Below are 17,429 nucleotides of genomic sequence, written 5' to 3' on the forward strand. Positions count from 1 at the left end.
ATTGCTAGTTGCATTGTATCATTGCATGTCACTTCTAATTTCTTGTATTTTTGCAAAATTTCCATCGTGTGTCAAATAAATGTGGAAATAAATATAGGAGTGTAGTCCTATTTTCAAATATTATTAAAAGAATAAGTAATAGTTGAAATAAAATAATTTAAAGTAACAACAGTAATTTAGTATTAAATTAAAATGAGCCTAAGTAAAAAATGTATATGCGACAAAATTTGGTTCACTGTCTTAAGTTGAAGTCGATCTGGTAATCCATTGGTTCCGTCTCGTCGTTTTCAATAGAAAAGCTAAGGAGTTTAAAGAGAGACGGTTCGAAGAAGCCAAACAGCCTTTCAACTCTGAGAATCGTTCAAGTGTGAACTAAGTGTTTTTATTCTAATGGAATTGGTTGCCTCCAAGCAACCCGTTTATTAACCCGTTTATTCCTTACTACACTGCAATTAGTGCAAGTATATTTATAGATCTTATTTTCAATTTATATGAGAATAGATTCCAATGAATACCATCAGTCATGGAAATCTTTGGCATTGAAGTTTAATATTTATGAATTCATGCTTTCATCCGATCGCGTTTGTGTTCATTGATTACTGAATCTGCATACTTTAAATTTTTCAACAAAGACATTTTAGAGCTATATTAAAACATTTGTTTAAGTATTTTTAATAAACACAATCATTCAACACAATTGAAATTTTCAGTAGCATCTTATCCATGTTATGAGATATAAGATTAAGGTAGGAGAGGACTTTTATCATCAAGTATTTCACTCTGGGTTTAAATTGAGCAAGTTCAATAGCTAAATGGTTAATGAAGAAATATGTTTATTTAAGAAAATGTGGACTGCATTTTTACTGATACATTGTGTGTACAAAAAAGGATCAAGTTGATACTGTCCGATCAATAATGGAGATTTCATGGATTTATAATAATAAAAAGAGTCACTCACTGTCGGTTATCTTTATCATAAATACAAATTTTATAAATAATCTTTTTTAATATCTAAGACTACCCAACACAATTAGCATGTAGCTTTGTTAAACTAAAAAATGAAGATAGTTGGTTAAATTATCAGAAATATTTTAATATACTAAGTGTCAATGCCATATTAAATAATAGCAGTTTATTTTTATTTTTGAATCTCAACTTTGTTTAGTCTTCTGTATATTTGACTTTATTTACCGTAAAATATCTACTGAGGATTTAAATATTTTCAAGTATGGTACAGTCATAAGAAATAGACTAATGTACTATAAACATTGGTCCATGTAAGCTTCTAATTAATATAGATTCCTTCTTTTTGGATTTATATTCTATTTATTTTCCTTTTTCAACTGTAAATGTTTAAAATGCAACTGAGTATTCTTTGTAACTTGTATTTTAAGGAATCAACCCTCCAATTGGAGGGGGTTATTATATCACAATCACGTTAAGCCCACAATTTGTTACATAAGCATTCTGTCATCGATCAAATCGCCCGTACAATCCCGCTAAATCCCCCAACAGTTTGACATGACACTGTTTCACTATTTATACAAGCTACATTGTTGTTTCTTGGATTCCATGTAACAACGAGCCATGGAATACCTGATTCATTCGATATATCTGTTGAATTTTTTAGGATATAAATTATAAAAAGTTATGCATTCTGTGTAAAAAATCTAATGGGATTGTCATTAGATGTTAGTATATTTTATCCCTTAATATAAGTTTATGTATCTAACATAGGCCTTTCTATTACGAAAAAAAATCTTCTGCCTTTCAAGTTAATTTTATCTTTACCATTGATAAAATGAATCTACGATTATTTTCACAGTGAAGCTTTGAGAAAAGTGCATTAATTGGCTAGACTTGAGCGTATTTTAATTGTTGAGAGTCTGAAAATATTTAATAACTTTATTTAAAGTTATTAAATATTTTCAGACTCTCAACAATTAAAACTTTATTTAAAGTTATTAAATATTTTCAGACTCTCAACAATTAAAATACGCTCAAGTCTAGCCAATTAATGCACTTTTCTCAAAGCTTCACTGTGAAAATAATCGTAGATTCATTTTATCAATGCTAAAGATAAAATTAACTTGAAAGGCAGAAGATTTTTTTTCGTAATAGAAAGACCTTTGCTAGATACATAAACTTATATTAAGGGATAAAATATACTAACATCTAATGACAATCCCATTATATTTTTTACACAGAATGCATAACTTCTTTAAATTATATCGTACAAAAATTCAACAGATATGTCGAATGCATCAGGTATTCCCTGGTTCGTTATTACATGGAATCCAAGAAACAGCAATGTAGCTTGAATAAATAGTGAAACAGTGTCATGTCAAACTGTTGGGGGATTTGGCGGGATTGTGCGGGCGATTTGATCGATGACAGAATGCTTATGTAACAAATTGTGGGCGTGATTGTGCTCTGCTGCTGCAGAGTTTTGATGTTCTGCCTTTCCACTTTTTTAATTCTGACTCCTTAATAAAAATAAAAATCACAGATATCTTTTGTTAGTTAAATTGATACAAAATTTAGAACTAAATAAGTTATGAAATATAAATAAGATAAAAGTTAATAACACGTTAATAATATGTAAATTCACAGGATTATAATTAAACATGTTTTAAGGATAGCTAGTTACATTTAACTATTTGCTTAGAGGATAGTGTTTACTCAGACATTGTAAAGTTTCCCCAATCAAAGAATAGAAAGACGATGCAAGGAAAAACCCCCCGGAACACGTAGCCAAATGTGCTTCCTTTTGGCGCAGTAAGGGCCCCACTCTCTCAATATTACATGTAAATGACGCTCCAGAGCTTTATTTTGAGTCTATTTTCAAGGCAGTGTCTTTTTAGTCGTTGTGTCAATTCGTTGCCAACTTGTCGGATTGTTTGGATAGCCAACGGTTTGATTGTTAGGAGGTAATTGTACACGTCCTATATAGCTAAAAATTATTTGTAAACTAAGCAATTTATCAATAATGATCATTATCCATCTCGAAAATTGAATCAAAGGCTTTTTGTAAAAATAGAGACAGTAAAAAATAAACGAATTGCCAATTTAATTGTTTTCATGTTTTGTAGTTAAATGAGTATTTCCCCATTTACTAATAACATTGTATATGAACATTGTATTTTATTTTATTGTAATTTCTTTAATATGCAGAGCAACTATAAAAATATCATTCATATATTTCTGTGGTTTAGAAAGGTTAATCTACAGCTTGAAGTGGCCCTCAAACATATATTCTTGTTACATGAGATATTATTAACTTAACGTTTGTTTAACTTAATGATGACGTGCCATATATAGTTTCTGTGACATAGCGTTGGCTGGCTTATACAGCTGGCTCAGTAAACAGTATCTACCATTTGATATAAGTTACTTCTGGGTACTTCCAGATCTAATAATTTGCATGATACAAATATTTGTTCGTAAGGATTCTCCAGCATTATGAATGGAGTTTGTTTGCTAAATAAGGACATCGCCATATTTGTTTGCTCTTAATACCTTAATATTCAAAAGTAGCCTTAATTAATATAATTAAGCCAATAAGTAAACTACTAAAACATTTTAAAGGTTTAAGTAGTTATGTATAATAAATAAAGAATTTGTTTGAACACTGAAGTACAAGTTTGCAAGTGTTGCAGAAACTCTGACCATCATTTAATATTCTACTCAGAGCAGAATTACCCTAGAGACCATTGTTATACCTACTCAACTTGGCTGACGGGTATTAACATTAATGTATAATTGACGCTATTTAGCTACATTAAACCTGGATCATGTACTCTTTTGAATTTTACATATTTTGATGAAAATTCTCTGTTTTCTGTACAAGTATGCATACGGTAAATTATAGATGTTGTATTAAGTGAATACCATTGTATTACATTAGCTGAGTTTGTTTTATACTGTTATAGTATGAATCCAGAATAGTGCCACAATAGTACCAACATAATTCATTAAAGAAATCACTCCAATTAATAATTGGTAGTTCACAACTAAAAATTAATTTAAGAATGCAATGGAATCACGCTGTAAATAATAATAGTCAATTTGGTTTGTATTTAAATTATATACATGTTATACCATCGGTTTAAATAGTAACCTTTTTTTATTTTGTTGTGAAAAGCCGATTTGGCTAAACATGGACTGAGTTTATTTGTGATTCTGACTAATGGTCATTAAAAATATTAAGGGAAGCAAGCTCTTTTATAATCAATGATATCTCTAGTTTCCAAAACTGTACATAGATGACAAACACTGTCAGAGAAAATTAGTTTGTCCATATTTAAACACGTTTAAAAAGTTATGTAGTTTTCAATCATATTTAAATAAAGGTGACCAATAATTAATTATATTTTATGGAAATAAAACTGTGTATAATTTTGTCCTTGAGGCTGATTTAAGAGAAATCTAATTATTACTATCCCATAATTAGCATACAAAAAACTGTTTTTTTTTTTTTGGGTTGTAAGAAGAGATAATTTTTAATGAAAAAGCTGTAAAATGCGGACAGGCTGAAAATAGACTTGTAAACAACTAACAAAAACGTAATTCCCTTAAGGAAATGGTCTTCGAATTATAAAGGTTTTTTTATATATATATAAAACCGAGCTCTAAGTTGTTTAATGATATTACAAACAGAACTATGGTAAAATATTTTACTCCTTTAAGCTAATTATGAAAAATAATATATCCTTATGAATTAACTGTTTTAAATTTGTCTAATAACATTGATACATATCATTGTGAAACCAACTTATCATGTATAATTATTAAATGTAACAATCATATAATGTTGTTAGAAGTGGTCTCCAAATCAGTATTGTAAATTGATATTAATACTTCTAGTTGCATTGTATCATTTGCATGTCACTTCTAATTTCTTCTATATTGGCAATTTACCGTTGTGAGTCAAACGGTAATTGCATAAATAAATATAGGTGTGTAGTCCTATTTTCAAATACTATTAAAAGAATAAATTTTAAGTTGAATTAAAATATTTTTTGTTACAACAGTAATTTAGTATTAAATTAAAATGAGCCTAAGTAAAAAATATATAAGCAACAAAATTTGGTTCACTGTCTTAAGTCGAAGTCGATCTGCTAAAGCCATTGGTTCCGTCTCGTCGTTTTCAATAGAAAAGCTAAGGAGTTTAAAGAGAGACGGTTCTAAGAAGCCAAACAGCCTTTCAACTCTGAGAATCGTTCAAGTGCGAACTAAGTGTTTTTATTCTAATGGAATTGGTTGCGTCAAAACAACCCGTTTATTAACTCATTTATGCCTTACTACACCACTTCCCGAAAATCCAAGTACTTAACTGTTATACGTTTAAACCTTATTGATTGATTTAGTTTGTTAGTAAATTAATATCTTTTTCTTCATTTTAATTCCATCTTCTCTGTAATTTATTGTGGATATAAAACGCTTACAACATTATTGAGATTTTAGTCCTAAATCTACCCTATGGGTTGGATAAATAAAGAAAATTAAAATTAAGAAAAATATGTTAACAAAATAAAGATGTTTCTGTTATTTTAATTCACGATTGTCACTATTTCCAAAACATACTCTTACTCTACTATAAGAAATTATTATGTAAATCGAGTCATTTGCGTTTCAGTTGAAAATAATGAACTATCTTATTACACAATTTACTTTAAGAAAATTGCAAATTTTTTTTTCACAGAGGCTAATGCAACCATTTTCCAAACCATATCGACCTTATTCACTTTTGATTAAATAATTTTTTGATTCTAGTTGAACATATATCTACGAGATAATATAGGCTAATTTTAAATATTATTAAACTTTTGTTCTACGTAAGATATTTATATTAAACCATTATGCATAAACTAAATAAATGATAATTTATTACGTATGTTTTTATTTACATCTGGTTAAGAGAAATGATATTTTGTTGTGTACAGTCTCATGGCTCAGCCACAAATGGAGTCCATGGAAGATAATGGCCACCTTGGATTAGCCCGTCATAAGTACAACCTTAATTTCGCTAATTTTAAACAGCTGCTGAATAGTTATTTACAATTTCAAAATTTTTTTTTCAAACACAAGAGTGATTGCAATTTAAATATTAAGTAGGCTATACTGTGGGATTAGACATGTTATATTTGTAGTTTTTTAATCGTTTTACGAGCTAAAACGTCTAGGCTCCAAGGACTCTTCAGGTAAGAGCAGAGATTGAACTATCAAAGTATTTCATTTACAAATTTACAATTTTAGTATTTAACGACGTTTGAAATTTGAGTAAGCTTAATAGCTAATAAAGATAACGATAAAAGCTTTTAATTTTGTAAAAAGTGGACTGTATTTTTACTGATAAATTGTAAGTACATAAAAGGATCAAGATACTGTAATAATGGAAGTTTGCTGGCTTTGTGATAGTAATATGAATCACTAACTGTTGGTTATCTTCTTGATAATTATACATTTAATTTTTTATTTGAATTTAAATGCTCATAATAACACTTCATGTATTGTTCTTAGTAATTAAAAATAACTTTCTAGCATGTATCTCCATTCTGGCTTCCTTCTAATCTTCACAGTCACATGCATATTCAAAAAGAATAATTGTTAATTAAAAATAATTGTTTTAGAGTTTGCTGTAATTAAACTGATTGCATGAACATTGTTGCCAATCTTAATAATGAAATATTTGTTTATCTATGAATGTGATATAATAGATTATTTAAATAACATATGATAATTTAATATTGAAAATGAATTGTAATTTTAGTTTTAATAATAATGAACTGTTAACATATAAATTGATTAATGAATTGAAAAAAGGAAACTAATAAAAATACTTAGGCCTAACATATACAATTAATTACTTTATTAGTTCAAAAAAGGTATAGCGTGTTTTGGGGGCGCGACGATTAAACATTCAATAACATTCAATAATATTACTTAAAACATTCTCTTGACATTTATTAAATAATATTAACCAATTTTGTAACAAACGTAATAAGAGGTTGGCCTATAATTCTTTGGGTGCTTGTTATAGGTAGATAACTGACACAACATTGAACGGTTTATTGTAGACCTTTTTTTAACAAACGTATCGTATTCAATCTTTGTATAGACGTATAAACCAACTATTTCTGATTATTAATAGTGAAAAGAATATTTGCACCAGCACATGAAGAACAATTTAAATAGTCCTTAATTAACATTAAAAAATAGTTCATAAGAGTTCAACATGCTATATGTAATGGAAAATACAAAACCTGTAAGGAATAACGTAAACATGATACTGAAAATGTACTGTACACATATTTTACCTAGAGTATTAAAACCTTATTAATTGAACTAAAAAAAAACTCACTAAAGTAAACAATCACCTATATTTTCGAGCTAAGAAACTGAATATAATGTTTCCCGATGTGACGTCAAACTGTTTTATTAAGCTGTTATTATTTAGAGAGCGTCACAGACAAGTAGCGTCAGGTAATCTAATCTGAAGAGCGACTGAAAGCAGCATCGGTAATTGAACGGCGACAGCGAATTATCCTCGCCAGCAAGAAGGTTTATATGACACGCCCGTTCTCCATTTAAAAAATTACAATAATGGTATTAAATCATATTTGCAATCGCATTTTAACTTGATTATTTATAACTAGTCGTATTAAAAGACACGAATTAGAAAACCATTATTCACATATCGTTGAGGGGTAACGGTTTAGTTAATTTACAAAACAATTTCTAAACCCAAGAATCCCCTTTAAAATTTTGTACATCTATAGATGACCATCTCAAATAATTTGTAAAACGAAGATGGGTTAAAGTCTGGTGTTTTGGGACGCAAAATGGTAAAGAAAATACCTCTATCCAATGAATGAAACTAGATTTCGCTTTTCACGAAAATCACAGTCTCATTTACTTAATTAGCACTATGAATATTAGTTATTTGTTTGAATCATACAACACATTCACACACAACGTTATTATATTTGTTCAATTCTGCTGACATTGTTGTTCAGAAATTACCTTTTGCTAACATTTATGTTTGCTTTGCTCCAATTAAATATTATACTACCAAAGGGTTTATAAAATTGAATCTTCTCGTTTATAACTCCATGATTGCAATACGTTTTGTTATTTTAACACTAAACTATTTACAGCCAAATATTTGATTTAATCATATAACCATTTACATTTTGTGGTATAATTGCATTAATATTTTCATGTTTGATGCGGTTAATGATAAATAACTTTAACATATATCAATATGAACATTAATAAAAAAATATAAAATATACTTCATCACTTATGCATAGTATATTTAAAATACACGAATAAGTCAAATAAAAAGAAATTTTCCAAATTTAAGGAACACGAAATGGCGTTGAATACATTATAAACACTACTTAAATATGTGTTTAACTGTTCCGTTTTTGAAAAATTAGAGTCTAAAAAGTTCAAGAAACATCTTCGTAACTAGAAGTTTTATTTTGTATTTTTGTGCATAGAAAGCTGTATTCTACTTTGGAATGAAAAGATCTATTTTTGTAAAAATACTAATTAAAAAACCTTATACACCTTTTAATTGTTAAATAAAAAAAAAATAAGGGACTGTTTAAAAAAAGTTAAGTATTATTATAGTTACAGAAAGCTATGCAGTATTTCGTAAATATTTTTTTATTAGCTAAAATTCAATTTCCTGTGATTGATTCGTGTATTTTAAACAATACAACCTTGGTTGTATACCTACTTTCTCTTCAACACTGTTATATTTTAAATTGTTTCATACGAGTGTTAGTTTTATTACCAACTCTTCTTTGAGTAATTAGAAAATCATAGTTTGTTGAGTATTTTCTCCATCCATTACATTGCGATCTATTATTAGGCTTCTGGATTGTTCCATTGGTTTCTTTCGTATTTTTTTTTATTTAAGTTTTTCTTTTACAGTTTTTCATGGTGTGTATGTGTATGGAAGTATTCATAACGATAAAAGGTAAAATTCCATGCTTTTTACAAAAATAAAAAGCAACTCTAATGGAAAATTGACCACACATAAATAAATAAATAAATAAATAAATAAAAATGTCTTTATTATGCGTTTCTCTGGTACACCAGCTTTTCAGAACAACTTTCGTCACTACGCAAAATATCTTATTCAACAATCATTTAAATATACATAGCAATTTGAAAAAAAAATTACATAACAATTATTCAACCTACAGTTTGGCCGTTGTTTGTATCTAACCACACATGATGTGGTTAGATTTATCTCCAAGCAAAAAATATGGTGATTTTTTTGTCTCTGAACTTAGATTTTTTGTGTTTAGCAGGAACATAACCATGTTTTATAGAGGCACAAAAGAGCATAATGATACGTATAATGCAGTCAGTTACTGTACCAAACTGTTAGTGGATTAGGCTTGGCTGGACCATTTATATGCAGTCATCGATTATGGCTTAACGTGATTTTCTGCAGTCTAGTGTAGTGGACCATACAATCTAATTAGTTCCTGTTTATTTATGCTAAAATTGATCCCTTATAAAATTGATATACTATATACAAACATCAAAATAGTATTTGGACAGCATTTTATTTTTGAGCTATTTCAGAAGTTATTTTACTTGAAATATACTGTCAAAAGTAAATTTAAATGTTTGTTTTTCTCGTTAAGATTTCCTTCTGTCTCTTTTAGACTCCCCTAGTAAGATGTAAAAGACTACATTAACTTTAACTACCTATGTGTAAAGTTTTGTTCCATGATCTGAAGTGGTTTAAAATAGAACGAGTTCCCAGATTTAATGGGGCAAGGAATGATAACATAGCCCTGAAAAGCGGCTAAAAAATCTTAATTTTCTTATCAGTGTCGTTTTTCTAAGAAACCCCTTATGAAATCAAACCCGCGACTGTGTTTTCCTAACTATTGTAAAAATAGGAACGATAATAGTTATTTGTGCAACTAGTGAGAAAAGTGAGCAATTGACTCACTCGAGAGAAATCCTTACTCACGAGCCGTAGGCGAGTGAGGAATGGTTTCTCGAGTGAGGCAATTGTACTTTGAACTCGAGTTGCACATTATACTTTTCCTACAGTTACCATAAAACAAATAAATTTGTGAAGAAACATAACCTATTTTTACACAGAAGTGAACTTTTAATATAACATTTAATGTGAAGTGACAAATACAACAGTACAACAGCTGACCAGCTGATTTACAGCCAGTGCTGCCAACGCGCATACGACGTTGGCTGCATGTTACGCGCTCACTATTTCGTGCATTCACGTTGCAAATCTGGAGTGAGACAAAGTAATTAGAGTGAGACAATGTTAACATTGTCTCACTGATGAGCGAATTGGCCAGTTTGCTTTCTCAAATCAGTGAGAGAATATGTACATTGTTAGGTAACTGTAGGAAAAGTAAATTAACTCGATATTAACCTTTGATACCATTTTAGATTTTATCTTTACTCCATATGGATTGTCCCCAGCACGATTAAAAAAATATATATTTTCTTCAGAGAGTAGACTTCTAGCTATGGAACTTAAGTGCAAATCCTCCTTGAAAATTATCTTCAACGGCGGTAATGGTTAAACAATAAAATGCTATTTCTGGACTTTGGAGGACCCAAATCCAAATGGTATAAGTTATGTATTTTTATTTCGATTCTATAGAATTTCAAGTGTATATCCATTTAAGCAGTGCACTAAAAAAAACTATAGATGATATAAATTAAGTAAGCCTATGTATTGTGCGCGGGAATAAAATGCATACCAAATACGATTACAAAAGTATAAAACTAAAAACTGAAACCGTTCCGGCTAATAAATCAGACAAAATATTGCCCTTCAACTATCTTACCAAATTGTAAGAAAGAAAACAATATAGAACTGAGAAACTCCAAATTTTTTAAATATTTTCAGGAAAAGCATCGACATCCGAGAATTTTTTTCTAGTAAACAATGCAATCTTTGTGATAAACTTCTGTGTATAAAATAATTTACGTGGAAGTTACGTGGTTACCTTAAAAACGATCCTTTGTACTGATGGTGGTTCGTCAAAGTATTGTACTGTACGAATAACATGGAACATAACACGGAAAACACACGATACGAAATACTTCAAACTGCTCAACCTGACCATACACGTGATACGAAACCACTTGTATTGAAGCACCACAGTGAAATTGAAGCTTGAATTGACAAACTTCTACGTATTGTGTCAATAGCCTTGTTTCAGTTTGATTTTTTCAAGTTTCCCTGTAAATGAAATGAAGTATTAGTTTTGTAATGTTGTTTCAGTATGCATTTATCTTGATTGAAACTGCAATGCCAGTACACTTTTTTGTTCTTTGCTGTCCAGCTATTAAATAAATAAATTTGTTTTTTGAATAGGTATATTTAAATATTGTAAATTGTCTCCAACCTATTCGCTTATACTAGAAGGAATAATGAAAAAACATGGAATCGCATTAAGAAGAAAATAAGTTGATGAATGAAGTATGAACTAATTTAAAAGTCGTTAAGAGTCACCTTTTATATGATTCAAGGATTGGAGAACATTTCAAGCTGTAATGAGGTATCATCCTGTAGAATTTTCGTGCTTTAGCTCAAGATTAGTTACAGCTATATGAAAAATACAGAAATATACTCGTCTAATAACACTTGCAATAATATATTTATACTTAAACTGTTGACTTACAAGACGGTAAATACATGGAAAAGTTGGTAAGTGGTGATTGATTTCGATTGCACACTCCAATCATCATCAGACCCAATAGGCGAACTTGAATATATTATTGCAAGTGTTATTAGACGTATATATTTCTGTATTTTCAGGTAATTTAATAACACGTACAATGCTAATCAAGAAGCTATTTACAGCTATAAGCAGGATATGAAATTTCTTGTTTTTTTTCATTTTAAAGTCCATGGGCTTGGATTTACCCACCATAAGAGCAATGATAATTTCGTTATTTTCAAACAGCCGCTGAAGAGTTATTTACCATCTTATAAATACCAAAGAGAATGTAATTTAAATATCTAGTAAACTGTGGGATTAGAAATTGCTTTTGTAATTTTTTTAAATTGGTTTTTAAGTTAGAACGTCTAGGCTCCAAGGACTCTTAAGCTGCATGTTAAAGGAAAAGGCATGAACGCATTGGTATTAACTGTGCAAACGTAGGAAAGCCCAGAACACGAATTACTAATGGACCCTAGTAAACAGAAAGTTTTTTTTTATACTTACAAGTTAAACTAAATTGGAAAAATACAACATAAAGGAACTTAATTGTTCCTAGAAGACTGATGGAAAGCCGATCTAGAGCAAGGGAACTAAGAGCTTAGAACAAGGAAAATTAGCGAATTGTTTTCCATTGCTCTAAGTTAAAGCGTTTGAACTCATTGTTACTTCGGCTGACTTCTAAACTAAAAAACAATTATTTAATTAAATTTCGTGTCAAAAAATACAGATCGTTGCCAAAATGAATATGCATTAATCTGAAACAAAGTGTCCCACTATCCTTGTATAATGTGTTGGGTTATATTCAATCCGATCGATGGCCAAACGGTCCATTGGGCGACTGTTAACATATTCACAGTCACGGCAACGCCACATGGCAGTAATTAGACTATGTCGGAGCTACATTCGCTGAGTCGGTTATCGTTAGTCCACATGTTTATGAGCTTTTTGCAAATCAGGACGTAACTATTTTTCATGTATTCCTCCATCGTGTTTATTAAACATGTTTACAGTTAAAACTAAAAGAGCTTTGTTGAGATAAGTGGCTTAAGTGACTGTATTTTTGGAAACCTAAATGGGTGCGGTAGCAACTAGGTTCAGGTCAACTCTTGAGCCATCATCAGGCTTTACAAGGACATTCACGCTTTGTTAAACTAAATATTATATTGCTTAAGTTTATATAAGGATAAAAAAAAAACAAGATACCGGTTGCACCACAGTTTAACAAAAAGGTATATTGAGCAGTTAGAGAGCTTAATTACATCCAAATAAGCTTAGCTGCAGCTAATTTTGACACTTTTTACACTAAATGTCAAATCTATGTTCTCACTAAGCATGAATAAATCACTTAATAAAATAATGAGATTGATAGTTAAAACGCATTATTAGTGTGGTACTAACTGTATATTAGTGTAGTCATTTATTTTTCCTGTAATAGTTTACAAGTTTTTTTTTTAAACTAGCCTTATATTTTATAAGCCAGTTCAAAGTTTGGTTAGTTGATACATTATCAGGCTCGTAGTTTGCATTTGCTGTGATGGACGGCATTCTCCACCGGGGGAATCCCCTGATGCACCCCCAACAAACTTAAAACTTCTTGCACCTCTGGGCCGGCCTCATTTACTAAAGCGGCCCAATAAATATTCTGTTAAAACTTTTAACATGGAACAAGGGTTCAACAACAAGAACAAGACTGTTCTAACAACCTTATTGATTTGTTATTTTGCATGAAACGTTTTTTGTTTGTGCCAATAGAGTTCAGTGGATTACTTTACTTGTTTTGCGACCCATTGAAAAATTTTACATATAATTGAAAAGAGTTTATTTTTGAGAAAAAAAGGTTTTTTCCTACAGTTACCTAACAATGTACATGTTCTCTCACTGATTTGAGAAAGCAAAGTGGCCAGTTCGCTCATCAGTAAGACAATGTTAACATTGTCTCACTCTAATTACTTTGTCTCACTCCAAATTTGCAACGTGAAGGCACAAAATAGTGAGCGCGTAACATCCAGGCAATGTCGTATGCGCGCGAAATACGTTGGCAGCACTGGCTGTAAATCAGCTGGTCAGCTGTTGTACTGTTGTATTTGTCACTTCACATTAAATGTTATATTAAAAGTTCACTTCTGTGTCAAAATAGGTTATGTTTCTTCACAAATTTATTTGTTTTATGGTAACTGTAGGAAAAGTATAATGTGCAACTCGAGTTCAAAGTACAATTGCCTCACTCGAGAAACCATTCCTCACTCGCCTACGGCTCGTGAGTAAGGATTTCTCTCGAGTGAGTCAATTGCTCACTTTTCTCACTAGTTGCACAAATAACTATTACCAATATATATATGATATTTTAAATAATTTAGGACGATATGAAAACATAAGGCGCTCAGAACTGAATGCCGCAGTTTAAACGAAGGACAAAATGCAACTATGCCCAAAACCACAAAATCGGTCTAGTTAGATTGTTTAGTACTTTGCGTCTCTTGTATTAGTTGTTCAATAAAATTATAATACCGATTCAGCTTTAACAGCAAGATATGTGTGTATATAATAGAGGTGTTGAATTAATAAATTCAAATTACTCCTTAAAAATGGTGCTGCTGTTTATGCTTGCTTCTGAAACTCGAATTTCACATCAATTTTCTATTTACCTTTGATGGGTGTGGTCAAACAATAACTCACATTAACTGTGTAAATTCATTTAAAAAAAGGTATATCATTTTGATTAAGCTAATAAACAATTGTTCTAATCCTCCAAAATTTTTTTACATGGTTTTGGTAAATACTTTGCATAGAATGGTCCATTATCAAAAGATTGTACTGCAAAAGTGGTCTGATAATAACTGGGCAGTAAAATTCTATTAATACAACATGCATTAAAAACGTTGGTTACACTTTTATGCTACGGCTATTGAGAAATATACAAGTTTATAATTTTAAAGTGGATACAAATATGTTCGTATTCAAAAATAATTCTGTGCAATGTAAAATCTTGGCTTTATATAAGGCTTTATATACTCACAAATCAGAACTAAGGATTTTATCTAAATTTTGATATATGAACTAACTGACGAAGGAAAAATACAGTAATATTTATCAAGATCACTGTTTTCACTTGTGAATTTACTAAACTTTGAACTGCGAGAGCAGATGATGGTGAAAATATTATTTATTTTTATTAAAGAATGTATAGCCTATATTTTTTTATAAATACAAATACTTATTTCATTAATATTTAATTCGTGAAAACAAACATTACAATGATTTTGAGTAAATAAGGCAAAAATATGTTGTGCTTAAAAAGTTAACCGACAATCCTCGCAAAACCCAATTGGTTCATAGGTCTACGTTATTCAAACATGAATTCATTTAAATGCATCTATCGTCATGATGAAAAACAGGGAAAACGCTTGTGCATATGGATGAGTTTATCAGGTTGTGTCGAAAAAAAAAACATGATGTTTGTTCAAAACAAAATAAGAAATATGTTTCACTATTATTATTTCAGAAAAAGGTATGGACAATCATGGATATAGTCTAATGATATATTTGCTTATGAATTCAAGTCATGATAAGGATAAAAATTTAAGCTGTATAATATCACTTTTTTATCAAAAAGGTAGTAAAAACTGTAGGAGCCTACCCTAATTATTCAAAGTACTTTTTTTAAGTACACTCTCCTAACAATGTACAAAGGTATAAAAACAAACCTAAATGTTAACTTTTACAATGTTTCGTGTCAGTTTTACGAAATTACATTAAACCTACTTTACCTACTGAAAATACTTTGTATGTACAGACATATGCTATGATATCAAATCATCAGGGTAAATTCAAATTATGAAGTGATGATTATAACAGTTTAGTAATAATAATAACATGGAAACTTAATTTACTTCAACTGACTGTAACAATGATACAATGCTGAGTGAGATCAAAAATGTTAGTTGAATTCCTTATTTTCCTTTTTCCTATGACTAGGGTTATATTATGTATCTGAACCAATAAAAACCAATCCCTGAGATGACTATCTTGTACAGGTTTATCTTCAACACAAATATTTTGCAAAGCTGTAAAATATGTGTCTAAAAATATATCTCAAGGACATATAAATCAGTAATAGGTTATTCTAAAAGTAACAGTGTCTAGCATATCTAGGTAAAATAAGTTTACCTATAAAAATATAAAATATGTGTAAAACTATGTTGTGTTAGTTGATTGCAAACGTGAACCTTCTAATGTGACCTAATTTAGTAGAAAATGCTACCCCCAGTCTCAGTCTAGCTAATGGCCATTGATGGTTTAGTTTGGTTTAACTTCTCTTCTCTAAGTAATTAACTTAATCTATCCACTTATCGTTTAGCCTTGCTGATCCTTGCATCTGTCACCGTAAATTACCATCGAGTTACTAAAATTTAGTCCAATCCATATCGATTGATATCGATGCAGATAAATATATTTATATTTTATTTAGGTTATGGGGTCAAAACGTATTTTTAGGGCATAGTTTTACAATAGTACATTTAATGGCTTAGGCAATTATTCCTTTTCTTTTCAAATATAAGCTAGCCACCCACAATCTATGTTGAACCTTACTGAACAATTATATTAATGTCATTCAATACTTATTGCTTAGTAGAACTACTTATTGCTATTATTACTTTTATGACTATTTTTTCACTTTTCACACAATGCAAACCCTAAAAAACTTGATTTAAGAAATTTCATTTTTCCCTTATTTTTATGTTATATTAAATTTTAAAGTCTGATAAATTAATTGAAATATTTTTATTGAAATGATTATGCGAGCATTTAACAATTATCTTTGTCTTTGGTATAGTTAAATTTGTTTAGAAAAATCTGAAAATCCAGTTTTATAAATTTTACGGTTTACAATTGAAAACTTCTTCATCCGCAGAAAAAAAAAACACAGAAATTATTAAACTATGTTTGTACATTGTGGTAGGTAAATGTCCGACAAGTTTTCTGAAGGAGATACCTGTGGTAATTTGTTAATGAATTAACTGGGGTCAATAATTGTATCAACAAGCTCTCGTTCCTTATCCTTCAAACGAATTAGTAGGTGAAACGAATTCAATAACTTGTTCACATCTAAGAATTTTTTTTTTGAATCAACACTAAGCAAGATCAATTCTGGGACCAAATTTAACCAAATGTCATTTGTCATATGGCAACAATTTTTGGTTTTGCCTGAAAAAAATAGATAATGATATTAACTATAAAATAATTTGAAATATGCCAATTGTGTAAAAAAAAAAAACATATGTTTATTATTAATACAAAAATTACGAAATTGTATGTTATCTTCTTTGAGTACAAAAACCGAGACATTTAAAATTTTGACTTGATTCAATTTCTTAAATTATTTAAATAGAACTTATTTATAATGGAAACTTATGTTTTCAACTATTTCCTCTATATGAAAAGTTTTATTGTATACTTTACGAGCCCCTTTAACCAAAGTAAATCTTATACGATGCACAACGTACCAAATAGGATCTTTTTAAAATAGCTTCAGTTATAAGATATGTATCAAGATAATTTGCTTATTTAGTCTTTTATTTATTGTTATAATTAGTGTGTCATCATTTTAATTTGTTTTAAAGACTGTGTAGTCCTACACACGTAAAGGAGTTAAGCGAAAACCATTTTTAGCCAATTTTAAATATAAAAAAA

This window comes from Macrosteles quadrilineatus, unplaced genomic scaffold (genome assembly GCF_028750875.1).
Source record: "Macrosteles quadrilineatus isolate MER2022 unplaced genomic scaffold, UCM_ALF_1.0 Scaffold_5__1_contigs__length_97177068, whole genome shotgun sequence".
In the NCBI taxonomy this organism is placed as follows: domain Eukaryota; kingdom Metazoa; phylum Arthropoda; class Insecta; order Hemiptera; family Cicadellidae; genus Macrosteles; species Macrosteles quadrilineatus.